Source organism: Muntiacus reevesi, chromosome 12 (assembly GCF_963930625.1).
Source record: "Muntiacus reevesi chromosome 12, mMunRee1.1, whole genome shotgun sequence".
Taxonomy (NCBI): domain Eukaryota; kingdom Metazoa; phylum Chordata; class Mammalia; order Artiodactyla; family Cervidae; genus Muntiacus; species Muntiacus reevesi.
The window spans coordinates 71,272,765-71,300,454 of record NC_089260.1 but is presented as its reverse complement, the minus strand read 5'-3'; positions in this window follow the sequence as shown (position 1 = coordinate 71,300,454).

The window sequence follows — 27,690 nt, the reverse complement described above, 5'->3', positions numbered from 1 at the left end:
GGTAGCTCGGTGATACAGAACTCTACCTTCCAATGCAGGAGTTGTGGGTTTGATCCCTGGGTCAGGAACATTCCCCTGGAGAAGGAAATGGCTACTCACTCCAGTATCCTTGCCTGGGAAATCCCATGGGCAGAGGAGCCTCAACTTAGTGACTAAACAGAAACAACAGAGCCTGGGGTCAGCCTCAGCCTCTTAATTTCTGATGAGCTCTTAGGCGATGATGGTGCCACTGGTCTGTAGAACACACTTTGAGCTATGAGGTTCCAGATTAGAGTATCCTTCAGCCTGAAATTCAGCCTCCTTCTGTGTCTGCCCAGAGAACAAATTCAAGATTCAAACAAGTATCCTCTGAGTCTCAAAGACCTTCTTGCATCTTATGCCATCTCGTTGGCGTCAGAAGTGACCACGCCTTCCCATGTGCCCTTACTTGAACTGACATGGTTCTCTGTCCCCTTGAAATCCAGCAAAATTCCAGCTTTCTTCTGCATCTCCTGTGTAGTCAGGGCTCCCAATTGTTTACCCAATCAATGAGCACAGCCCACGGGCTCTATTTATCCTGCTTCATTTCACTTTATAACTGTTAGGATTATTTGCCTATTATCAGTCTTCCTCCACTAGAATATAAGTGTCAAAAGGAAAGGAACTTTTCTCTTCTTGTTCACTGTCTATTCCTGGTGTTCTAGCACATCGTATATGCTCAATAAATATTTGCTGGATGAATGAATGGATGTTAGACAAGGCATATATCTAAGGTTACTGTCCGCCCCTAGACGATCAGCCACTTGTCATTTATTGGGCTGAGAGAGATGGGGAGTGTAGTGGGTACAAGAAATTAGGCAAATGCAGAACTGTCTAGACCCACTTGTATATGCTTTCCTTTTCCTTTTATAATTATTTTTAAATTAAAGTATATTTGATGTACAATATTGTGCTAGTTTCAGGTGTATAGCACGGAGATTTAGTCATATATATATATGTGTGTGTGTGTGTGTGTGTGTGTGTGTGTGTTTGTGCATGCTTCACTTCAGTTGTGTCTGATTCTGTGTGACCCCATGGACTATAACCCACCAGGTTCCTCTGTCCATGGAATTCTCCAGGCAAGACTACTAGAGTGGGTTTCCATGTCCTCCTCCAGGAGATCTTTTCAACCCAGGGATCAGACCTGTGTCTCTTCCATTGCCTGCACTGGCAAGTGTGTTCTGTATATACATACACAGACATATATTCTTTATCACATTTTTTCTCTTATATGTTATTGTAAAATATTAAGTATAATTCCCTGTGCTATATAGTAGGTCCTTGTTGGCTCTCTATTTTATTTGATTTATTTTAAAAATATTTATTTACTTATTTACTTGGCCGCACTGGGTCTTAGTTGCAGCATGCAGGATCGTCACTCTTTAGTTGCAGCCTGTGGTATCTAGTTCTCTGACCAGGGGTCATACTTGGGCCCCTACATTGGGAGTGCAGAATCTTAGCCACTTGACTATCAGGGAAGTCCCTACTTACCTATTTTATATATAACTATGTGTTTATGTTAATCCCCAGCCAGAGTTGTCTACACAGTGCCTGGCACATAGCAAGCACTAGACACATCTTAAAAAATAACTCTAGTAATCTTTGAATAATTTTTCTCTGCTTTAGCATAAGCCTTCGATGTGTCTCTAAGCCTCAAGGTCAATGTATTTACATCACTACACCCACCCACCAGCCATCTACGCATCCATTTATCCATGTATCCATCTATATGTATTTTTTTGGTAAATGTCCAACAATAGAGCAAAAAAAAATTAATTAGGCAAGTGAGTTTACTGATGTTCTTTGTTCAATTGTTAAACATTGCAAATGTGTTTTTAAAAAATTCCTCTCTTTGGTAAGTGAAAAATGTAAGTTCCAAGATCAATCAGAAAAACACACTTTACAGGTCAAAGATACAGAGGCAAGTCCACTCTTGTCAGCATTTTCTTAGCATAGATGTGCATATTCTTCTTTGTTGATTATGAACCTGAGTCAGTCAAATGAAATGCCTCGCTTGCTCATGGCAGAATTCATCTCAGCGCTTTCCCGGGCAGAGTGGAAGGAGTGGGGAATCAGAGACAGGAAAGAGTATTAACTCCCCAGGCAGACCCAATGTAGGGCCCTGTGGAGAGATGTTATTGACTAGATGGTTCTGCAGAGACCTGCCAAAAATAGGATTTGGAGTAATAGGGATGAACAAGGCTTAGCCAGACAATCATTCTGTATTGCTCAGTGGCCCAAAATTGTTCCCTGAGATGTGCTTTCCAGTTATTTGTCCAGATTTCTATGATCTTAACAGATTGCTCCTGGGTAGAAAATAGCTTGACTTCCCCAAGCTCTGACAACCCTTAATTCGTCCTCGTTAATTCTTTTGTAGCCTGTGTGGATTCCAGAGGGAAACACACTTATCTAGCTGTCTGATTCAGGGGATGATTGCCTCCGGATTGCTCAAGAAGCTGTACTCAGGAATATTAATGTGCAGGACGTTAGAGGCAGAGACTTCTGTTTCTCCTGGGTGGTTAGCCTTTGGAAACCAGAAAAACCAAGCTGACAGTGTCTCCAGGGGACAGACGGGACACTTGATCTCACCCACTGGTAGCCCAGGGATGAGGGACAGGAAAGACAGAGGAACATCATTTGAGCCTTGTCAGGGTGGAGGATTTTGCAGCTTCCTGGATCAGTGAGGTAGAGGCTGGCCCTCCATTCACCTTTCTGCTTTCTGAGATCACACATGTCTTTATATACTTCCTTAAAATGCCTAAACTTTTTATTTTCTATTACTTTTAATTGGAGTATAGTTGCTTTGCAATGTTGCATGAGTTTCTGCTGTTCAGCGAAATGAATCACGAGGTGTCTGCATATATCCTCTCTGTTCTTGATTCCTCCCATTCAGGTCACCACAGAGCATTGAGGAGAGTTCCCTGAGCTATGCAGTAGATATTATTAGTCATCTATTTTATACATCAAGTGTTATATATGTCAATCCCAGTCTCCCAATTCATCCGACCCCTACTTCCCCCCACCTTGGTATCCATAATTTGTTCTCTACATCTGTGACTATTTTTGTTTTGCAAATAAGTTCATCTGTAAGATTTTTTGGACGGGGGGACAGGGGAAGCGGTTTCCCAGGTGGCGCTACTGGTAAAGAACCTGCCTGCCAATGCAGGAGACCTAAGAGACTCGGGTTTGATCCCTGGGTTGGGAAGATCCCCTGGAGGAGGGCATGGCAACCCACTCCATTATTCTTGCCTGGAAAATCCCATGGACAGAGGAGTCTGGCAGGCTACAGGCTATAGGGTCGCACAAAGATGGGCATGACTGAAGCGACTTAGCACATATCATTTTTCTAGATTCCACATTGAAGTGTTATTATACAATGCTTGTTTTTCTCTTTCTGATTTAATTTCACCCTCTGTGACAGTCTCTCAGTCCATCTACTTCTCTGCAAATGGCATAATTTTGTTCCTTTTATAGCTGAGTAACATTTCATTGTATATATGTACCACATCTTCTTTACCATTCCTCTGTTGATGGACACTAAAATCTTTATTTTAAAAAATTGCCTGTTTGATCATTTTGGCTGCTAAGACAGAGAAATTGAAAGCTTGCCTTTGCTCCATCACTAACCAAGGCCCAGCTTGGCTAACTCTGTTCACTTCTTTGCACCTGTTAGCTCATCTCTACAGTGAGAAGGGACTCGGGATAGTGGTCACAACTACAGACTCCATCTTCACACTAGCTCTGTTTCTTAGTAGTAGGATGACCTCTGGAAGTTTCTCAACCTCTGTTTTCTCATCTGTAAATAGGGAACTCCATAATACCTTGTAAGATGGTTGTAAAGATTAAATGCATCAACATATGTAAAGTGTTCGGCATGGTGGCTGACACATGTTAAGTAAGACAGAGACATTTGCTATTTCTAAGAACAGAGGGCTGCTGTTTAAAGTTCTTTCCTTCTAGATTTAAAGGATGAGTCATTACCACATGACTGTGGTATATTTTTGGCTGCCTACCCAACATTCATTTCCCTATTTTCCCTCTCCCAAAACCTCCCAAATATCCTCTGAGGAAACACCCTTCAGAACCCCCATGAGACCATGCAATACTGCTTTAGATCATATTGCGTGTATGCCGAGTCGCTCAGTCATGTCCAACTCTTTGGGACCCCATGAACTGACTGTAGCCTGCCAGGCTCCTCTGTCCATGAGATTTCCCAGGCAAGAATAATGGAGTGGATTGCCATTTCCTTCTCCAGGGGATCTTCTCGACCCAAGAGTCACCAGGGAAGCCCTATCTAGCTGGATATATAGACGTACATATCCATTATATCTCCTTAGCTCTCCTCTAATGACAAGGATAGAAGTCAGTCAGCAAATCTATTAAAAGTAAATTGCAAAAAGAAATTGGCCGAAGCATCCTAGTTAGCATGAATAAAATCTACCCCCACTACTCTTTTACCAGGTTGTTTCTGGTGCACTTTATGAGATGTACCATATCAGAAAAGATCTCCTTTCCATTCCCATCTGTAGTGTCATTTTGTCATGGTTTAAAAAATATATATGAAGCCAAATCTGGGCACACAGATTTTCTGGCAGGCATGGTGATGGTCTGTGTTATCCACAAGGCAATTTACAAAGAGACTCCATATTCATTCACTGACTTTATTCTTATGATAACATTCAGGGGCCCCATTTAAGGAAGGGAAAAAAATGAACCTCTGAACAATACTAAGCTGAGATTCTTGGAAGTCTAGTGATCTGTCTCACTAGAGGGGGAGGTAAGGCCAGAATCTAAAACATGACTTCCTCCTTTCTGAAATTCTTTTTTCATTGGTTTTCTTGGAAACTCACACTCTTCTGTTCCTTTTCCTAACCTTTAAAGTCAGTGGCACCCCACTCCACTCTTGCCTGGAAAATCCCATGGACGGAGGAGCCTGGGGGGCTGCAGTCCCCGGAGACACTAAGAGTCAGACACGACTGAGTGACTTCACTTTCACTTCTCACTTTCATGCATTGGAGAAGGAAATGGCAACCCACTCCAATGTTCTTGCCTGGAGAATCCCAGGGACGGCAGAGCCTAGTGGACTGCCGTCTATGGGGTCGCACAGAATCGGACATGACTGAAGCGACTTAGCAGCAGCAGCAGCAAAGTCAAGGGTCTAGGACCGTTCTTGTTCCTCTCCTCCTTGTACATCCTCCCATTAAATTAACTCATTTGATACAATGACTTTCCATGCTCTCTACTTGCTGGCTGATATATTTACTGTCTGTACTCTCATTAGAATGTAAATTTCAGTAGGGTAGAATTTTAACTATTCAATTCTGTATCCACAAAGTCTAAAACAGTACCTGGATTTCATTTCCTTTGGATATATGCCTGGAAGTGAGATTATGGAATCATACAGTCATTCTATTTTTAATTTTTTGAGGAACGTCCATACTGTTTTCTGTAAAGACTGCACCAATTTACATTCCCACCAAACAGTATACAAGTGTTTCCTCTTCTCCACATCCTCACCAAGACTTATCTTTTGTCTTTTTGACAATAGCTGTATATGCTTATACATACATAAAATATAGTAAAATATTCAGCCTTAAAAAAAGAAGGAAATCTTCTCATTTGCAAGGACAGGAATGAAACTAGAGAATGTTATGCTAAGTGAAATAAGCCAGACTCAGAAAGACAATTCCTTCATGATCTCTCTTACATGTGGAATCTCCAAAAGTAGAATTTACAAAAGCAGAGAGTAGAACATGGTGACTTCCAGGGACAGGAGGGTGAGGGGAGTGGGGAGATGCTGGTCAAAGGGTAGAAGTTTTAGTTATGCAGGATGAATAAGTTCTGGAGATCTAGGATTCAGTGTGGTGACTATACTTAATAATATTGTATTGTATACTTGAAATTTGAGAGCAGATTTTGTGCTCTTACCACAAACATACAAAATGGTAGTTATGTGAGTTGGTGGATATGTTAATGAGCTTAATATGATAATTATTTCACAATGTATACATATATCAAAACCACATAACATACCTTAAATATGTAAAATTTTTATTTCCAATGATACCATAATAAAGCAGGGAAAAACAAAAGAGTTCCTGGAACTTAGCAGGCATTCAATAAATGTGTGAGGGATGAATGAATGTTTAACTTCAAATACAAGGATCTTGCTTCAAACTGTATCATTTCTGAGGTCTGCAGTACAGAACAAGGCTTACCTACCACTTGAGTGTGACTTACATTTGGGGCTAGATAATTCTCTGTTGGTGCGGGCCTGTTTGATGTGTTGTTGAATGTTGAAGAATCCCCAGCCTCTTCCTACTAAATGCCAGTTGAAATGCTCAGTTATGACAACAACAGAAAAAAATCTTAACAGTCATCACAAAATTGCCACAAGAAGACAAAATTGCCCTAATAGAGAACAACTGGGATAGTGGAAAGTCAGTCTTACTATAAATAGTAACTAAAGAGCCTCTTAATGAAATTTAAAGAGGAGAGTGAAAAAGTTGGCTTAAAACTCAACATTCAGAAAACTAAGATCATGGCATCTGATCCCATCACTTCATGGCAAATAGATGGGGAAACAATGGAAACAGTGAGAGACTTTATTTGGGGGGGCTCCAAAATCACTGCAGATGGTGACTACAGCCATGAAATTAAAAGACGCTTGCTCCTTGGAAGAAAAGTTATGACCAACCTAAACAGCATATTAAAGAGCAGAGGCATTGCTTTGCCAACAAAGGCCCATCTAGTCAAAGCTATGGTTTTTCCAGTAGTCATGTATGGATGTGAGAGCTGGACTATAAAGAAAGCTGAGTGTGGAAGAATTGATGATTTTGAACTGTGGTGCTGAAGAAGACTCTTGAGAGTCCCTTGGACAGCAAGGAAATCAAACCAGTTCATCCTAAAGGAAATGAGTCCTGAATGTTCATTGGAAGGACTGATGTTGAAGCTGAAACTCCAATACTTTGGCCACCTGATGCAAAGAACTGACTCACTGGAAAAGATCCTGATGCTGGGAAAGATTAAAGGTGGGAGGAGAAGGAGACGATAGAGGATGAGATGTTTTGATGGCATCACCGACTCAATGGACATGAGTTTGCGTAGGCTCCAGGAGTTGGTGATGGACAGTGAAGCCTGGCATGCTGCAGTCCATGGTGTCGCAAAGAATCAGACACGACTAAGCAACTAAACTGAACTGAACTGATAAAATGAAGATCAGGGTCCCAGTTCTAGCTGTGTAACAAGTAATTCACCTCTCTGTGCCCCAGTTTCCTCAGTTACAAAGAAAGGATTAGAATAGATACCCCATAAAACTGTGGTGAGGATTAAATGAGTTAGCGAATTCCAAAATAACCAGTGTGGTATCCAGTTAGTATTCATTTTCCTCTTGGCTCTGGGACTGAATTCCTTTCTGTACCAAGGTTTCATGACTCATTTTGAGTCCTACTTACTCTCTTGGTTTTATCTGACTATTCTTGCCTTGACCTTGGACCTTCCTTCTTTGTCCCTAGTACCTGGGATCTTCTCTGCCTGTCCTTTGAGCTTTCTCTTACAGTCAACCTTCTAGCCACTGGATATTCGGTCTCCATTCTGAATCCCTCATCTGGTTCTGGAACTACAGCTCCATCTCAGATATTTTCTTCCAGGCTTGTTCCATCCATCCTTGAACCTCTCCCATCCTATCACCTTTCCAGCCACCTGAACTAAGTCAAGGTTATTTTCATACCAGCACTCATGTTGGTGGAGATGAGGAGCAAATCAACATGCCTGGGTCCGTGTCATCATTACCCACAACACACAAAGGCAGTTACTTCTCTGGGCTCTGGACTTCTCACCCCATCAATTAGAAGAGAAAATTTATAAGTTGTTAGTTGGAGTTGCCTTTTTCTTTGACCACGAGATAAATACCTATTGGCCTTCCTAGAACCAGCTGAACATCAAGTCTCCTTCCAATTTCAACACTGTATGTCCAGGTTTCAAATATGGAAGTGAAAGAATAGTAAAGGGTTAAGAAAGTTAAGAGTTAAGGATTAAGAATAGTTACAGGTTAAAGTTAAAAGCATTTTAGAATTATGGTTTCCTCTCCTGTCCCTCAAACCTGGACAGCATATTAAAAAGCAGAGACATCACTTTTCAGAAAAAGGTCCGAATAGTCAAAGGCATGGTTTTTCCCGTAGTCATGTACAGACGTGAGAGTTGAACCATAAAGAAGGCTGAGCACCAAAGAACTGATGCCTTCAAATTGTGATGCTAGAAAAGACTCTTGAGAGTCCCTTGAACATCAAGAAGACCAAACCAGTCAATCTTAAAGGAAATCAATCCTGAATACACATTGGAAGGACTGATGTTGAAGCTGAAGCTCCAATACTTTGGCTACCTGATGGGAAGAACCAACTCATTGGAAAAGACCCTGATAGTAGGAAAGATTGAAGGCAAAAGTAAAAGTGGCCAGCAGAGGAAGAGATGGTTGGGTGGCATCACTGACTCAGTGGTCATGAGTTTGGGTAAACTCCGAGAGGACAGAGGAACCTGGCATGCCGCAGTCGATGAGGTTGCAAAGAGTTGGAAACGACTTAGTAACTGGAGTTGTCTTTATCTAGTTGCTTTGATAACTCCTGTCCTTATCTAGTTGCTTTCTGGTGATGGTGTGATACATTGAATAGGATTCAGGTTTTGGGGTCAGATGAACTGTAGGGAATCTTCACTCTGCCACTCACCAGCACTAGACATACAAATTAGTTATGTTAGTTACTCATTCTGAGCCCTCAACTCTCTTTTGTTTTCTACCAGAAACAGCTCCGATGAGGGCTGTATGTATTGAGTTGGCCAAAACGTTTGTTCAGATTTTCAAAACTCAAACAAAAGTTTTGGCCAACCCAATGTATAAAAATCCCCAGTGAACAGCATCTAGTACAATATGGGTCTTTGCTAAATGTCATTTTCTCTTCCCATCACATCCTCAGTCTGGTCCCTCTATTTAATCCTCCCACATGAGCAAGAATCATAGTTCTTTAATCTTTACATTTTCCTACACTGTATTCTTGCATATTGCTTTTGCATAGCTATGACTTGATTAAACATCTATTGGATTAAATGGACTTGAAATCTGACATGCTATAGGATAGGAAATAGAAATAAATCATATTAAAATATGGGCTTCCCAGGTGACTCAGCAGTAAAGAATCTGCCTGCAATGCAAGAGACACAAGAGATGAAGGTTCAATCCCTGGGTCAGGAAGATCCCCTGGAGAAGGGCATGGCAATCCACTGGAATCCCATGGACAGAGGAGCCTGGTGGGCTACAGTCCATAGGGTCACAAAGAGGTGGACATTACTGAAGCAAGTGAGCACACACAAAAATATAGTAGAAAATAATGAAAAAAATATGAATGCAAAAGAACCAGAATGACAATGAGAAATTGGCCTGAGAATTCAATCCATGCTGTTTTCAACAAGGCTTTGTGTAGGTGAGCAGTGATGAAGAGCAAGGACTTTGGAGTGAGATGGTGCTGGGTGTGGAGTTGGACTAGTCCAGGACCTAATAGACTATCTGTCACACAACAAATGTTTCTAATAATAAATACTTAATGAAGCTTGCTACATATTTTAATATACTGGATTCTACGTCACAAGCAATTATTTTACTTCTCTGAGACTTTATTTATCAGTCTGTAAATTGGGAATAGTAACGAGAATGAGATGAATTAACGCAAATAAAGTGGCCGAGTGCCCAGCACACAATCTGTGTGTAACACATCATAGATGCTATCGCTGCAGTTTCTGCTTTACCTTGGGCTAACTGACATTGCTGTTTGTGAACATGGTTAATACAAATCCCTGGATGTTGGTAATCATATTCCATGGCACATGGGACTGACTTTCAGAACACTGAAGCTAGAAAGAACAATGAGGTATAAATCAGACCAGCTCAAAAGCCTGCAAGCTGACAATGTTGGGTAAAGCACCTTGCTTTTCTGATTCTCTGTGTCTAAGTTTATGGAGTAGTTGTGGTCTGGGATCTTTTCTATTTCTAAAAATCTTTGAGTAGGGCTAATTGAACTTGAAGGGTTCTTCCATGTTTGAAAGTATGTGATGATTATAATAGTAGGCTCTGTTTCCCTAAATATTGGTCAATGAAATTTAAGTGCATGTGTTTGGTTGGGGGCAAGGGAAGGGGCACTGAAAAGAGTGTTAGTCACCAAGAGGAAAAGGAAAGGGGAGTGATACATGTTGACAATCTATTAAACCAAGAATATGTGTGTCACATGCCATGTATTTTAAATATTCCCATAAAAACCCTGTCAGAATTGAGTTCCAAGCTCTGCTATCCCCATAAGGGAGTTAAGATTGACTTCTTGTTGTTCAATCGCTAAGTTGTGTCTGGCTCTTTGAGACCCCATGGACTGCAGGCTTCTCTGTCTTTCACTATCTTCCTGAGTTTGTTCAAACTCATGTCCACTGAGTCGGTGATGCCATCCAACCATCTCATCCTCTGTCGTCCCCTTCTTCTCCTGCTTTCAATCTTTCCCAGCATCAGGGTCTTTTCAAATGAGTCAGCTCTTTGCATCAGGTGGCCACGGTATTGGAGCTTCAGCTTCAGCATCAGTCCTTCTAATGAATATTCAGGGTTGATTTCCTTTAGAATTGACTGGTTTGATCTCATTGCTGTCCAAGAGACTCTCAAGAGTCTTCTCCAGCACCATAGTTAGAAAGCATCAATTCTTCCAAGCTCAGCTTTCTTAATGGTCCAACTCTCACATCTGTATATGATTATTCAAACCAAGAATATGTGTGTTACTCATCTTGTATCTTATATATTTCCATGAAAACTCTGGCAGAATTGAATTCCAAGCTCAGCTTTCTCCATAAGGAAGTAGTGATTGAGAGATGCTGGGATAAAATCCCAAGAGGAAAACCTTTTTTTTCTTTCCCTTCTGTGTTTCCCCTACACCAAGCCTCCTCAGGAAGTGCCTGGATTTGCTATTCAACTGGTGTGACTCAGGACCTCCTAGCCTGCTTCCCTGCAGTCCAGCCTCTGTGATGATGAGAGTAAGATCATTTCATCTTCCTTCGGGAACCTAAGACTAGCCCTGAGGGAAAAGTTCAAGCTTCTCACCACAGTTTCTAAGTCACCAGGTGATATCTCCTGCCAACTTCTCCAGCTATATTATCACTTTTACATTTTCATCTATATTCTTTGAGCACCTTCCTCATCCTAGGCATTTTGCTGGGCTGTCTCCACAATGGTAAGAAGTGGTTCTGATCCTTTCTTATAATGTCGTAGGGTTATGTATGCCATAATCAACTAACCACACAGAAACCTATCACTACTATCTATCTATCTATCATCTATTTATCTGTCATCTACTTATCATCACCACCTATTAACAATAGCAACATTTATTAAGCACTTATGATCAAGGAACTCTTTGAATCATTTTAAATGACTGGTTTTTTTCCCACTTAAGCCTTCCAACAAGTCTATTTGATAGGCATTTTTATTTCCATTTTCCAGGTAAGAAAACTGCTTCATTGACAGTTTACGTTTCTTGTGCAAGGTCACACAGCTCAGAAGGGGCAAGGCTGGGATCGGTCCCCAGGAAGTTGCCTAGACTCTTCACAGCATGCTACTACTCCAGTGTATGGTTACAGCGGGTGGTAGGTACCTGGAAGAAAGGCTTGGACCATGATCTGTGTGCAGTTAGTAACAGCGAACCTGAGGAAACAGTTTTTGCAAAGTCATCTTTTCACCTGACTGCCCTCTTCCTTCACCCATTATGCACACTGGCCTCTGACAGAGATGAACCGCTGGGTGCTCTGTACTCTCTACAGCCTTCCAGTTGTTCTGGAGGCTTCCTCTGCATTGGAGGCCTGTCTTTGACAGGCTAACGTCTGCTCATTCACTCATTTGCCAAGTAATTGTTGGAGCTGTTATTGTGTCAGACACTGCTAGAGTCTGAGCCTACTGAGATCAACAGACACGACCTCTGGCCCCTGGTGCTGACCTTCTGGAATGGAGATGGACAAGCAAACAAGCACAGAATGGGCAACACCTTAGCATGATGGGCTGTGTGGATGAAAAGGGTGAAAGAAAAGAGAAACACAGCCTGCCTGGTCCATAGAACATTGTGTGCTAAGGCACTTCAGTCATGTCAGACTCTTTGCGACCCCATGGGCTTCTCTGATGACCCTGCCAGGCTCCTCTGTCCATGGGATTCTCCAGACAAGAATACTGGAGTGGGTTGCCATTCCCTTCTCCAAGGGGATCTTCCCGAGCCAGGGATTGAACCCACATCTCTTATCTCTCCTGCATTAGCAGGTGGGTTCTTTACCACTATCATCACTTGGGAAGCCCCATAGAACATTGCCACCATTTTGAATAACAAAAATACTATATACAGTCTATATTTTTAAGCCTAAGATCAGTTTTAATTGTTACAAGATCAATAATCTGAAAGCCTCTAGTGATTTTTTTTCTCAGTGCAATACATTTTGTCTTCCTACTCCTTCCATCCATCCCCTTTCTCCTTCCTCCCTCCCTTCTTTCTTCCCAATTATCCTTCAGAGGTGATGTGAATACCTCCTTTGCTTTCTCCATGCCAGGCACTGTTCATCCTTCAAAACTCAGTATGAGGCCTTCCTACAGAAGGCTCTTCTTCTTTCGTGTGTGTTTTTTTAAAAGGATTGTACACCGTGATCAAAGGGGATCCATTCAAGGTAGGCAAGGATGGTTCAACATTCACAACTCAATCAAAACGGAAGGCCCTTCTTGAACCAAAAGTTTCCAAAAAGGTTAAGTAGGGTCCTCTTCTTTCTGCTTCTACTGTATCCTATAAAAAGCTGATTATGAGGCCACAGTTGGAGGGTCTGTTATCTGCCTACCCACTAGACTATGTCCTCCCTGGGGGCAAGGACTCTATAGATAGAGTTAGAAACAGTGCCTGCACATGCAGTAGACGTAGGTGCTCAGTAAATATCCATTGTGTGTGTAAATAAGTTAAATTCAGGACGATACCACTATGGAAAATATGCAGACAAAAAGGGCTTGAATAGTATTCTTGCAATCTGAAATTCTATGAGATGTAAATTATCTGGTTACTTATGCAAAGATGGGTACAATAAAGGACAGAAATGGTATGGACCTAACAGAAGTAGAAGATATTAAGAAAAAGTGGCAAGAATACACAGAAGAACGATACAAAAAAAGATCTTCATGACCCAGATAATGACGGTGGTATGATCACTCATCTAGAGCCAGACATCCTGAAGTGTGAAGTCAAGTGGGCCTTAGGAAGCATCACTACAAACAAAGCTAGTGGAGATGATGGAATTCCAGTTGAGCTATTTCAAATCCAGCTGTGAAAGTGCTGCACTCAACATGCGAGCAAATTTGGAAAACTCAGCAGTGACCACAGAACTGGAAAATGTCAGTTTTCATTCCAGTCTCAAAGAAAGGCAGTGCCACAGAATATTCAAACTACTGCACAATTGTACTCATCTCACACACTAACAAAGTAATGCTCAAAATTCTCCAAGCAAGGTTTCAACAGTACGTGAACCAAGAACTTTCAGATGCTCAAGCTGGATTTAGAAAAAGGAGAGGAACCAGAGATCAAATTTCCTATGGTTGATTCATGTTTGACAGAAAACAAAATTCTGTAAAGCAATTATCCTTCAATTAAAAAAATATAAATTTAAAAAATTGGCAACATCCATTGGCTCACAGAAAAAACAAGCACATCCCAGAAAAATATCTACTTCTGCTTCAATGACTATGCTAAAGCCTTTGACTGTGTGGATCACAACAAACTGTGAGAAATTCTTAAGGAAATGTGAATACCAGACCTTACCTGCCCCCTGAGAAACGTGTTTGCAGGTCAAGAAGCAACAGTTAGAACTGGTCATGGAAAAACAGACTGGTTCCAAATCGGGAAAGGAGTACGTCAAGGCTGTATATTGTCATCCTGCTTATTTAACTTAAATGCAGAGTACATCATGCGAAATGCTGGACTGGATGAAGCACTAGCTGGAATCAAGACACCACCCTTATGGCAGAAAGTGAAGAGGAACTAAAGAGCCTCTTGATGAAAGTGAAAGAGGAGAGTGAAAAGCTGGCTTAAAACTCAACATTCAAAAACTAAGATCATGGCATCTGGTCCCATCATTTCATTGCCAGTAGATGGGGAAACAACAGAAACAGTGAGGGACTTTATTTTGGGAGGCTCCAAAATCACTGCAGATGGCGACTTCAGTTCAGTTCAATTAAGTTCAGTTCAGTCGCTCAGTCATGTCCGACTCTTTGTGACCCCATGAATCGCAGCACACCAGGCCTCCCTGTCCATCACCAACTCCTGGAGTTTACTCAAACTCATGCCCATCGAGTCGGTGATACCATTCAGCCATCTCATCCTCTGTCATCCCCTTCTCCTCCTGCCCCCAATCCCTCCCAGCATCAGGGTCTTTTCCAATGAGTCAACTCTTCACATGAGGTGGCCAAAGTATTGGAGTTTCAACTTCAGCATCATCAGTCCGTGCAATGAACATCCAGGACTGATCTCCTTTAGGATGGACTGATTGGATCTCCTTGCAGTCCAAGGGACTCTTAAGAGTCTTCTCCAACACCACAGTTCTATAGTCATGAAATTAAAAGACACTTGCTCCTTGGAAGAAAAGCTATTACCAACTTAGACAGCATATTAAAAAGCAGAGACATTACTTTGCCAACAAAGGTTCATCTAGTCAAAGCTATTGTTTTCCCAGTAGTCATCTATGGATGTGAGAGTTGGACCAAAAAGAAAGCTGAGCACTGAAGAATTGATGCTTTTGAACTGTGGTGTTGGAGAAGACTCTTGAGAGTTCCTAGGACTGCAAGGAGATCAAACCAGTCAATCCTAAAAGAAATCTGTCCTGAATATTCATTGGAAGTACTGAAGCTAAAGTTCCAATACTTTGGCCACCTGATGCAAAGAAAAGACCTTGATACTGAGAAAGATTGAGGGCAGGAGGAGAAGGGGACAACAGAGGATGAGATGGTTGGATGGCATAACCGACTTGAAGGACATGAGTTTAAGCACGCCCCGGGAGTTGTGATGGACAGGGAAACCTGGCGTGCTGCAGTCCATGGGGTTGCATAGAGCAGGAAACGACTGAACAAGTGAACGTAACTATGCCAGGCAGTCTGCACACCTAATTTCACTTTGCCTAGTCTATCTGTTGTGATAGTAGGCATTTGACACATCTCTTTACTTAAGACTTGTGCAGAATTTCTGATTTTGGCAAAGATTCTTTATTGCCTTGATCTTCCGAAGTAATGTTGTTTAGTTGCTAAGTTATGTGACTCTTATGCAACCCGGTGGACTGTAGTCCACCAGGCTCCTCTATCCAGGGGATTTCCCAGGCAAGAATACTGGCATGGATTGCCATTTCCTTCTCCAGGGATCTTCCTGACTCAGGGATCGGATCCAGGTCTCCTGTATTAGCAGACAGATTCTTTACTGAAGAATCCAGAAGAAGATTCCACTGAACCACATGGAAGCCCTCCAAAGTATTAGAACCTCTGGTTTTTAACTGAGCACATGGCCACCCAAAGTGAAATCTGCATCTCTTAACCTCTCTCTATCATATTAGCAAACAGGAAGTTAGGACCCATGCTATGTGAAAATTCCACTTCTCTCCTTAAAAACAGGAGATATTCTCCTACCTCAGTCCTTCTGGCTGGAATATCCATCCACCCATGTGTTCAAATATTCATGCAGACATGGATCACAGCAGAGGATGGCAGGATGGCAGAGCAGCAAGACAGGACCTGGAGTCTGTGGTAGCTTACTGACCTTGGAATGCTCACCTCCAGACCTAAAGGAGGGAGAGATAAAATAGACTTCAGTGTTGCTTGAAGTGCTGTTATTTGGAATCTCTGTGACATGCAGTCATGTCTAATCTTGACCAGTACACTGATTTTCCTTCTATAGAAACACAGATTGTCAGAGGCATATGGGACTTTAGAATTAACCTAATCCAATGTTTCTTAACTTTTTTGGAATCAAGAATATTTTAGAATTTGATGGAAGCTCACTACTAAAAAATGAGATAAAATGCATGTCCATGGTAACAGGCCTTTCCTGGTTAAACATTCCCAGTTCAGTTGTAGGCCTTCGTTTTACCTACTAGCAAGCTGTGGTTCAGAAAGATCCTTAGGTTTGCAGGCAGTCCCTTGGGAAATTGTACCAGTATCCAAGCTTTTTTACACCCAACCTGATGTTTTTTCCTCCAAAAGATACTGCCTATTTACCATGAGCAAGGTTCCAGTGATGGCTATCTGATGGTGCTTCAGAGATATTTTAGGTTTCTTGGTAAATATTGGTGGTTCCACCTTCTTATTCATTCATTCATTCACAATCATTCCTCCACTTTAGAAGTAATTATTGAGCATCTTCCAGCATTAGGCACAGGACAATGCCCTGTTATACTTTGGTGAACAAAATACAGATATTACTCCCGTTATTATGGGGCCTACATCCAGTGGATGAGTCAGATGTTAAACACATCAAACTATAAATACATTTATAATAACAAATTGGAGTAAGTACTATGAAAGAAGAAAACGGGAGGGTAGCATAAAATAATAAGGAGATTTATTGGGAATCAAGGAAGACCACTGTGTAGAGTTGACATTTAAGCTGAGATGAAAGACAAGAAGAAACGGACATGTGGGGAGTAAAGGAAAGGGTATTCCAGGCAGAGGGAACAATTCATGCAAAGATCCTGAGAAGAAGAGAGCTAGAACATCAAAGATGCTGGGAGAAGGCTCAGTACAATAGGGTTTAGTACCTAGCGAAGACGGTGAGAGGTAAAAAAGGCAAGATCGTACAGTTCCATGTAGACCCCTGATGGCCTATTAATAAAGCAGCCAGGGCTTCCCTGGTGGCTCAGACGGTGAAGAATCCGCCTGCAATACAGGAGACCCAGGTTCGATCCCTGGGTCAGGAAGATCTCCTGGAGGAGGAAATGGCAACCCACTCCAGTGTTCTTGCCTGGGAAATCCCATGCACAGCGGAGCATGGTGGGCTACAGTTCATGGGATTGCAAACAGTCAGGCACAACTGAGTGGCTAACACACACATATGTGTATTAAGAACAAAGACACGTTATAATTGCAACAAGTAGCCACAGGAAGGCTTTCAAGAAACAGACTTTATCACTTCTCCCAGGGGAGAGGTGATATGATTCTAGCTTTTCAAAAGACCACTGTGGTTGTTATGTGAAAAGTAATTGGGTTGGTCGATAGAAGCTGACACAGGGAGGCATTTGAGAGGATATAATTGTAGCCCACATCATTAATAAACAGGTTGCATGGATGGATTTGAAATGTATTTTGGGCATAGGATGTACTTTGGTTTGGTGGTACAGAGTGTGAGGAAGAGGGAAACCAACAGATCTTTGCAAATCTTTAAGGATTTTGCTGTGGAATTCTTCAGCAAAGCAAGCCCGGATATATTTATAAGGTTAATGAAAGAGCCTTCTCAACATATATTGACCTGTTCACAGACATTTCCTGGGATGCAAAGCAAAATAACGTTAAACTCCAGATTGTTTCAGTAGGTTAGATGCCATTCCTTCAGGAAAACGGTGGAAATTGCATGTTCATAATAGGGAGAATTTATTTCACTTTTATAAATAAAGTGACTGCAAATAGCTCACTGATTTGGAAGAAAATATTAATAAGATATGTGCTACAGTTTCTGAGTTATGCTTATATGAACTGAGTGAAAAGGTAGAAATTTAGAACTTCAATTTTAAAAGATTTCAGAAAATATTTTCCTTTAATTACTCATTATAATCATGTTTCTATGGCAATAACTTAGTGTTTGAGAAACCAAAATAGGCAACAGCTGATCACTCATCTATCTTAAAGCAACAAGTGGATGAATATAAAGATTCTCTGTCATTACCTCTTTCTCACTCAGGAAAGCTGAGTCCTTCTCTGACTGAGTTGATGCCTCAGAAGCTTGCTGGAAAAATCAAAGTACCCTTCAACCCCCAGCCACTCTAGAAGGACAGATGGAGAAACAAACACTGAATGCATTGTAATGCCAAGTAATTTCATATATGTTAATTAATTTTTCACAACAACTTGGGTAGGTTTTATTATCTCTACTTTGTGTTTGAGGAAAAAGAACTCAGAGAAAAAGACAGTGGAAAGACCAGTGGAAGAAAATATGTGTGTGTGTGTTACTCAGTCAGTCGTGTCTGACTGAGATTCCATGGACTGTAGCCTGCCAGGCTCCGCCATCCACAGGATTCTCCAGGCAAGAATACCAGAGTGGGTTGCCGTCCCTTCTCCAGGGGATCTTCCCAACCTAGGGATCGAACAAAGGTCTCCAGCATTGCAGGCAGATTCTTTACCATCTGAGCCACATGGAAGAAAGTAGGGTAGCATCTCTAAAGCCCATATCACCATCATGCAGATTCCAAGTGTTTCCCAGCTCTAGAAGTGAAGGAACAATATTCAAATATTTCTCCGAGAGTCCACTGTTCCCAGCCATACTTGGTTCTTAGATAGCTCTGACAACTTCATATCCTATATAGCAGAATTACTGGCCCCAACTTTCATCAGTTTCTGCATGCCCCTTTCCAGGTGACTTTAAAGCTCTTCCCACTGGAAGCAGAGCAATTACTTCTGCATCTCCTTGATGTTGGTCTTTGTCACGTGACCCATTTCTGCCAATGAGGTGGTGAGGTTCATGAATCAAGGAAAGGCTTGAAATGCAATGAAGGATTCTATTTGCCCTCTTGTGCTTCAACTGTTACCTGGAAAGACATTCCCAGGGTAAGCACTGCCCGTCAGCTTGTGTCCCAGCTGGAATAAACGCAGGTGGCACAGAACTGAGCTGAGACTTGCAGCAAGAAGCCAAGCCTAGACCTGAAGCAACATCACCCAGCCAAGCACAGTCAAGATCAGCCAATTCTTCTCTGACCTGCAGACCCATGAGCAAGAGACTAAGCATTTGTAGTCGTATGGCTTTGAGTTTTGAGGTGGCTTACTATGCACTGTTTCGGGGACAATGATTGATATACTTTGTGATAGTAGCTTTCACTTCCTGGATATTCAGCTTTGTAAAATGTAGCCAGCGAATACTATTTGAGCACTGGCTATGTAAAAATCTATATGAAGTTCAAACAGTGGCTTTGGGAAATACAAAGACTAAAGCACAAGGTTCCTTCAAGAGAGCTCACAGTCTAATGAGAAGAGTAGGCAAAAGATACCAAACACATGGGGTGAATAAAGGGAGAATGGGGAGGAGCCACTGGATAAAGTTGATTACAGAACTTACCCAGCTTCAAGGATCCAAATTAGAGGAAGGTGCCACTTTTAAAAACTGACCCAGATATGCAGTCAGTGGCAGAAGGTTTAAGCAGGCTACCTGGCCAGGACAGTGATGCTGTTACAAACACAAGCTCCTGCACTCAATGCACAGTGAGGCCAAGTAATACCAAAACATCAGAGTCTGGAGCAGAGGAGGAGAAGACAGGACCATGCAAGGAGAAAGGGAGCTCATGCCTTAAAACCCCCAGACTCCCTGAAGGCATCCAGAAAAGTCCTTTTATAGGAAAGGTGAGGGAGGAACTTGATTAGTTGTTGCAAACTGCTTGATCTCCCATCCTTTGTTTTTGCAACTGGCCACGTGATCAGGTCAAGGTCAGGCCACATATGCCTATAAACCTCCATCAAAGCAAATGATAGTCTCTGTTCTGCAACATTTTATCTAAAGGTATAATACTCTTAAAGGTCATAGCCTTGGGAAATATACAAGAAGGGGAAGGGGAGGAATCAAATTCTTTCTCCATGACTCTGGCAGCTTTCAACACTTAACAAATCCTGTGAGCAAACCAACATCTTTGCCCCTCATCTTGTTCCAAGATCCAAGGACTGACTTTTGTCTTCCGAGGCCCAGGCCCTGGCTGGGAGGGTGAGGGTCCCTGCTCAGGCTGGCCACCCTGCACTGGAGCCTTCGTCCAGCAGCAGGTCTGTGCCCTCCAGCCAGTGCCCAGGCCCGGGGGCAAACCTCAGCTGGCTGCACCTTCAGGGCCAGGTCCCCAGACCCTGCCCAGCCGTCACCATCAAGGGAGCCAGGCGCCCAGGACACAGCTGGCCCTCAGGCTGCACAAACCAGGGACCAGATCCCTCGGACCGCAACCCAGGGGAACCACTGCTGCGGGGCCCATCACCGTGCAGACCCTTGGCAGAGCCATGCTGCCCCAGTACAATACGGTACCAAGGTATTTGTGTTTTAAGATAATGTAACAAAAACTTACTCCATTTCAGGTATCCTTCTGAGGACCCTTGAGGTAAGTACAAGATACAGTCCAACTTTAGCCCCTTGAGGTAAATACAATGATTTCTTTCCATTTCCTAGATTAAGAAACAGGGGACTTAATAGAGGAATGTGTTCCAAATTGTGCATCTAAAGAGTTATGGAGCAGGGATTAAAAAGCGACTGCGTAGCCGGACTCCAAGGGACCCTCCAGGGTGCCTGCCCCCCAGGGCTCACCAGGCAGTCTCCCCTGCTTGCATTGTCTGCGTGACCGACAACACACTGCAAAGCAACATCCGGGCAAAGAGGGGACCGCAGCTTCCACTGGAGTCTTGGGCTCTTTCTCTTGAACTGGAATAGGGGTGGGGCGAGCGGGCAGCCATTAACTTGAGACCTGTTAGTGCAATTGTTACCGCTAGATCTTCCCCGCTAGACTGTTTCAGTCCAGGCTCCACCAACAGTCAGCCTGGCAGTGGTCCTCGGGGTAGGGAGTGTGATAAGATGCCATCAGCCACAGCCTTCTCCCCGGTGGCCCTCCAGCCTGGCAGGTGAGCTTGGGGGCCTGGGGACAGTCTGGGGCTGTGTCCCGTACCGCTCCAGAGCCCTTGAAGGAGCAGAGGACCTCTCCCCCATCCCCACCTCTGCAACTTCATGACAGTGGTGGTCTCCAGGGGTCGTGGTCCTTGGCAGCTGGAACATATGGACACTGCTTTAAGGTAAGAGCTTCAAACAGCTTCATTCTCTCTGTTCAAGTTTCAGAACTTGGTCCAGCTTAGCTGAGTTCTCTACCCCTAGGAGGTGGCCAGAGGTCAGGGTAAAGGTACAAGGACTTTGCACATCATTACTTTGGGTCCACCTCTGTGGTTAGGGCTGCTCTCAAAGAAGAGCAGTTGTGGTGAGCTGCGGATTAATCTGATTGGTATTTGCTGCAACATGTGTTCCTGTTGATCCTGCACAAACGATTCTTTCCAGTTTAATAAAAAGCCTGAGGGTCGGCTGGGTCCTGGGCTCCTGGTTCCCCAAGTGATGACGGCTGGGCAGGGTCTGGGGACTGGGCCCTGTGGGCGCTGCCAGCTGACATGTGCCTCCTCAGCTGAGCTTGGGCACTGGCAGGAGGACCCAGACCAGGTGCTGGACGAGCACTTGGGGTGATGGGGTGATGCAGGGATCCACTCCTCTTAGCCAGGATTTGGATCTCAGAGGGCAAAATTCGAGCCTTGGAACCTTGTCTTTCTTGTCAGAGCAGAGAATAACAGGTTTTAGTGGAGATTTACAGGAACATCCTGACTTGTCCATGACCTGACCTCAAGAACAAAGGATCTGACACCAAAAATTTGCCACAACTAATCATACGCCTCTCTCACCTTTTCTATAATAACATTTTGCTGAAAGTTTTTAAGGAGTTCAGTTTTTATGGCATGAGCCACCTGTTTCTTTGCAGGGTCCTGCAGTAAACCTTTCCCTGCTCAAAACTCCAACATTTTGGTGTTGTTTGGCCTCAGTGTGCCTGGGGCATAGGAAAAAGTAATAGTCACTCAGCCATGTCTGACTCTTGCGACCCCATAGACTGTAGCCCTCCAGGCTCCTCTGTCCATGGAATTCTCCAGTCAAGAATACTGGAGTGGGTTGCCATTCCCTTCTCTAGGGGATCTTCCCAACCCAGGGATCCAACACAGGTCTCTGGCATTGCAGGCAGACTCTTTACTGTCTGAGCTACAAGGGCATAAAGACTTCCAATCACAGGACCACTTACTTTGGGGGAACCCAACTGCCACGTCTTATGTACTGTCAGCAGTCTAGAGAGGCCCACTTGGCAAAGAGCTTAGGCCTCCTGCCAAGGGCCAGGGAGGATCTGAGGCCAGTCAGCCACCATGGAATAAACTTGAAGGAGGACCCTCCAGCCTTCAGGTAACTGCACCCCCTCCAGGACTTGATTGCCACCTCGGGGGATGTCTCAAGCTAGAATCACCCAGCTAAGTCACTTCCAAATTCTTGACCCACAGCAAAATGAGAGGGAATAAAGTGTGCTGTTTTAAGCCACTTAGAAGTCTTACAGTAATTTTTTATGCAGTCACAGATAATGCAAATGGCCACTTTTTCCAAAATCCCTGTGACATAGCACTGTTTTTATAGTTTGTAATAATAGTTCTTTAAAAATAAATATAAATATTTCTGTTACCTCTACAGTTTATAAACAGCGTCTTCATGTTCTTCTAAAAGAGGATTCTCTGCTTCACAAGGTGCTGACTCATTTTAGGTTAGTACAATTTCCACTGGTTGCTGATATTCAGCATAATACAACAAGAAAATATGTGGGCACTGGAACCAGACAGGATTATCTTAACTAGATAAAAATTATGCACAAGTAAATAAACAGATTTTTAAAGGCCCAGTTCAATGAGTTTTGACAAATGCTCTTCAATGTACCCAAAAATGCCAATAAAAATAAGGAACATTTCTATCACCTTAGAAAGTTCTCGATAACCCTTCTAGTTTAATCCTTACCACCCTAGAGACAACCAGTGTTGTGATTTCAGTCACCAAAGATTAGTTTTGCCTTTCTTGAATAAATGAATTTTACAGTTTGCATTGTATATAACTTTCACTCACTAGAATATTCTTAAAATTCATTCATGCTGCTGTGTATAACAACACTTTATACCTTTTATTGCTAGTTAGTCTTTTGTTGGGGGCTTCTCACATGGCTCAGTGGTAAAGAATTTACCTACCAATGCAGAAGACACAAGAGAGTGTTCAATCCCTGGGTAGGGAAGATCCCTGGAGTAGGAAATGGCAACCAGATGCAATATTCCTGCCTGAAAAATTCCATGGACAGAGCAGCCTGTGGGCTACAGTCCATGGGATTGTAAAGAGTTGGACATGACTGAACAACCAAATACATTTTGTTGACTTAATATATGAATATAATATATTATAATACACTGTATTCTCCAGAATCACTGCAGATGGTATTGCAGCCATGAAATTAAAAGACGCTTACTCCTTGGAGGGAAAGTTATGACCAACCTTGATAGCATATTAAAAAGCAGAGACATTACTTTGCCAACAAAGGTCCATCTAGTCAAGGCTATGGTTTTTCCAGTAGTCACATATGGATGTGAGAGTTGGACTATAAAGAAAGCTGAGCACCGAAGAATTGATGCTTTTGAACTGTGGTGTTGGAGAAGACTCTTGAGAGTCCCTTGGACAGCTAGGAGATCCACCCAGTCCATCCCAAAGGAGATCAGTCGTGGGTGTTCATTGGAAAGACTGATGTTGAAGCTGAAACTCCAATACTTTAGCCACCTGACGTGAAGAGCTGACTCATTTGAAAAGACCCTGATGCTGGGAAAGATTGAAGGTAGGAGGAGAAGGGGACAACAGAGGATGAGATGTTTGGATGGCATCACCAACTCGATGGACATGGGTTGGGTGGACTCTGGGAGTTGGTGATGACAAGGAGGCCTGACGTGCTGTGGTTCATGGGGTCACAGAGTTGGACACAACTGAGCGACTGAACTGAACTGAACACTGTATTCTCCTGTCGATAGGTTGTTTCCAGAGTGGGGTTATTAAATTAAGCTCTTATAAACATTTTGGATAAGTCTTTTCTAGACATGTTTTCATTTATCTTGGGTAAAATATCTATGAATGAATTTGCTAAATCATAGGGGAGATATATAATTTTCTAAGAAATGGCCAAACCATTTTTCCAAAGCATTTGTATCACTGCATTCCCACCAGCAGTATATGAGGGTTCTGGTGGCATTCCATCCTGGCCAACATTTGGTGTTATTGTTTAAAGTTTAGCCATTCTAGTATATCTGTAATGGTATTTCATTATGGTTTTAATTTGCTTTTACTTGATGACTAAGGATGTTGAGCTTTTTCTCAAGCTCATTGCCCATTTATATACTTTTTTGTGAATTATATGTTCAGGTCTTTTGTCTGTTTTTGTAACTTTTAAAAAATTATTGATTTACAAGGATTATTTTATATTAGGGACACACGTCTTTCATGAGATATGGGTATTGTGAACAATGTCTCTTAGTTGGTGGTTTGACTTTTCCTTTTCTTAACAGGCTTGTTTTGTTTAATGACTAGAGCTCTTTAATTTCTATAAAGTCCAATTTGCTATTTTCTTTTCTTTTGGGCTTATTTTTGTGTTTTTTCTAAGAAGTCTCAGCCATACTGAAGTTTGAATACATTCTACGTTTTCTTAAAGAAGATTAATAGTATTGACTTTACTCAATAGTATTATATGTCCATGATTCTTGAAATAATTTTTGTGTTTGATGAGGAAAGTATTGGATTTTCCCCGCCATTTGCTGCATGAAATTTTCTTTGTTAAATTGTTGGCATGAATTTTTTAAAAATTAATTGATCCAAATGTCGAAATGTATAGATTCATTTCTGGATTATCTAATTCTGTACCATTGATCTATTTTTATATCCTTAGACCAATACTACACTGTATTGACAGCTGTAGCTTTACAGTAAATCAGAAATCAGATAGTTTAAGACTTCCAAGTTTTCTTTTATAATATTATTTTATTTTCTAGGTCTTTGAATTTTTATATACATTTTAGAATAAAAATTTCAATTTGGAAAAATCTTATGTAACTTTTGTTGAATTATGCTTGTAAAGGAATTTATCCATGTTCTCTAAGTCATGGAATCTGTTTTCTTTTTAACATCTTCAAGATCTGTACTGTTGTTCTCTTCCATTCCCGTGTTTCTTTGTATCTATCCTGCTTTAGGTTTGCTGGGCTTTGAGGTCTATAGGTTGATATTTTCATCAAATTTGAGACATTTTGACCATTATTTCTTGAAATATTTTTTCTGATGTATCCTCTCTATACTCTCCTTTGGGAACTTCAATCACATGAATACTAGACAGTATATATTACCCCACTTACTCTTGAGGCACTTTTCCTTTTTTCAAGTTTCCCCCTGAATTATTAAGATTGTATCACTTCTATTGATCTATCTCAAGTTTATTGATTCTTCCTCTGCCATCTCTAATATATTGTCATTAAATAAATTTTATTTATGTATTATAATATTCAATTTTAGAATTCAAATCATTTTCTCTTTTTAATTATTATAACTATTTTTCCTTTATATCCTTGAATGTACTTATAATAACTGTTTTATAGTCCTTATTTACTACTTCCAGTGACTGGATCAGCTACTGACTTATTTTTCTATAAATTATAGATCAAATTTCCCTACCTCTTCACATATTTAACAATTTTTAAATATACACTGAATGTTTAAAAAAAATGCATTATAGGAAATCTGGATCATGTTGTCTTTTTTAAAGAGTGTTAAATTCTGCTTGAGGAGTTATTAAATTGCTGTTAGATTTTCTCAACTTTCCAGGCTTGGATTTTTTTTCTGTTTGTTTACATTGTTAATGACTGGTTTGTTTTCACTTTGTCTGTATCCTAGGGATTGATTCTGTCTCAAGGACTTGGTCATTACTGCTCAGTCGTGGCCTTTATGAGGTCTCAGCTGAATCTTTGAGGTGCTCAGGGAGGTCTCTCCACTCTGGCTGGATTGAAATTCCCTTACCTACAAGTTCTCCATGACCTCTGCAATGCTGGTCCACAGCAGCTGCTCTCTGCTAGACTTTGTGGAGTCTCCCCTTGTGCACATGCAGTGGGAACCCCCCAAATCCATGTCTCAACTTCCCCTCCTTGCAGATCCCACCTCTCTCTGCTGAAGTTGGGAAAGTGTTTTAAAGCACAGAATCAGACCAAACATGAGGTTTATTTTGTGTGATTTTCTTTCCCTAAAGATCACAGTACCATGCTCCTTGATATCCAATGCCTGAAAACTATTGTTTTATGTATATATGTATTTTAAGTTTTTATCATTGCTTGAAGTAGGAAGGTAAGTTTGTACTCGTTACTCCATCGTGACCGGAGCCAGACTTGCTTTCTGCCTCTTGACATTGCTGCTGTGTGACTTTGAGCGAGTTAGTTCATCTTCTGTGTTTCAGTTTGTTTATTTATAAGTAAGGCTCATAATACTTAGACCATAAGTTCAATGATAACAGCTATGCTGTTTATTTTTCTTATTTCTGAACCTTTAATAACTAACACAGTGCACTCAACACACATTCATTATTTAACTGTATTCATGCATTCATTCATTCAAGAAATGGTACTAAGTGAATACATGCTTCACAGAAATGTTTTTAAGAATAAATTCAATCATTTATGTAATGTAATCAGTACAAAACTTGGCTCAGAATAAAAATCCATGACATTGTAGATATTTAAAAGGTGTACTGACTGAAATTAATTTTATTTCTAGGTCCTAGAGTTTATAGATATTCTACTTAAGAAAAAAAAATCAGTAGGATTTTAGGGAAAAAAAAAACATTACCATGCCTCATTTAGAATTTCACTAGTTTACAAATGCCACTATTAATCTAAAAAGGCATGGGGTCAGCCCATCTTCACTCTTGATCCTGTACATGTAGCATCATAAGCCCTGTGCTCCCAGTGTGTTAAGCACCGCGTTGATGGCTGACTGGCTGGTTGACCAGTGGGTATTAGGACTCTTGCCCTGATGGGGTGAACAGGCTGGCTGAGCTTAGTTGGCTGAATCCCTGCAGCACTCCCCAAGGATGGAGTCACTGCCCGCACTGATGAGCCTCTGCACTCAAATAACTTGCAAACAAGCCAGGATTTCTGGCCCAGCGTGAACTACAACTGCAGTGGGGAAGTTGGGAGGGCAGGGAGCAGGAGGAAGCCAGATTTATGAAGCTTGAGGGTGATGTTCAGGGCTCTGTGCTCCGGCAGTGCAACGGCCACCTGATTAACAGTTCCTTTTCTGCTTTATTTTCCAAAGTGCTTCCTGCATCTGTGACCCCATTTGACCCTCACAACATCCCCCAAATGGATAAAGGGTATTATTACATATCTATATTTTAAAGATAAGGAAACAGAGCATGAGAGAAATAATATGATTTAGCCATGGCCCCATAGCTAGAAAATGTGAGAGCTGGGTTTGGAATCCTGCTGGCAGAGGGCAAGAATTGTTTCCATGATTTAGAAATGACGGTTTTCCATCTCTTTAGCCAAATGGTGGCTTTTCGGCGTGCACTTGAAAAGTGGGATGGGCGACTGGGATCCAGCAGTTCCTTCTATCTCCGTACAGAGTCGTAGCACTTCAGAGCTCAGCGAGACCTCATATACGCATAGCTCCAGTCACCTTATTCTGTAGATGCTGACATGGAATCTCAGGATGTTTCAGCCACTCAGTGAGGCTCAACGGCAGGTTCTGAGGGTGACCTGACACACCATTACTCATCTTTCCCTCACACCATGCTGTTTTTGCGAAA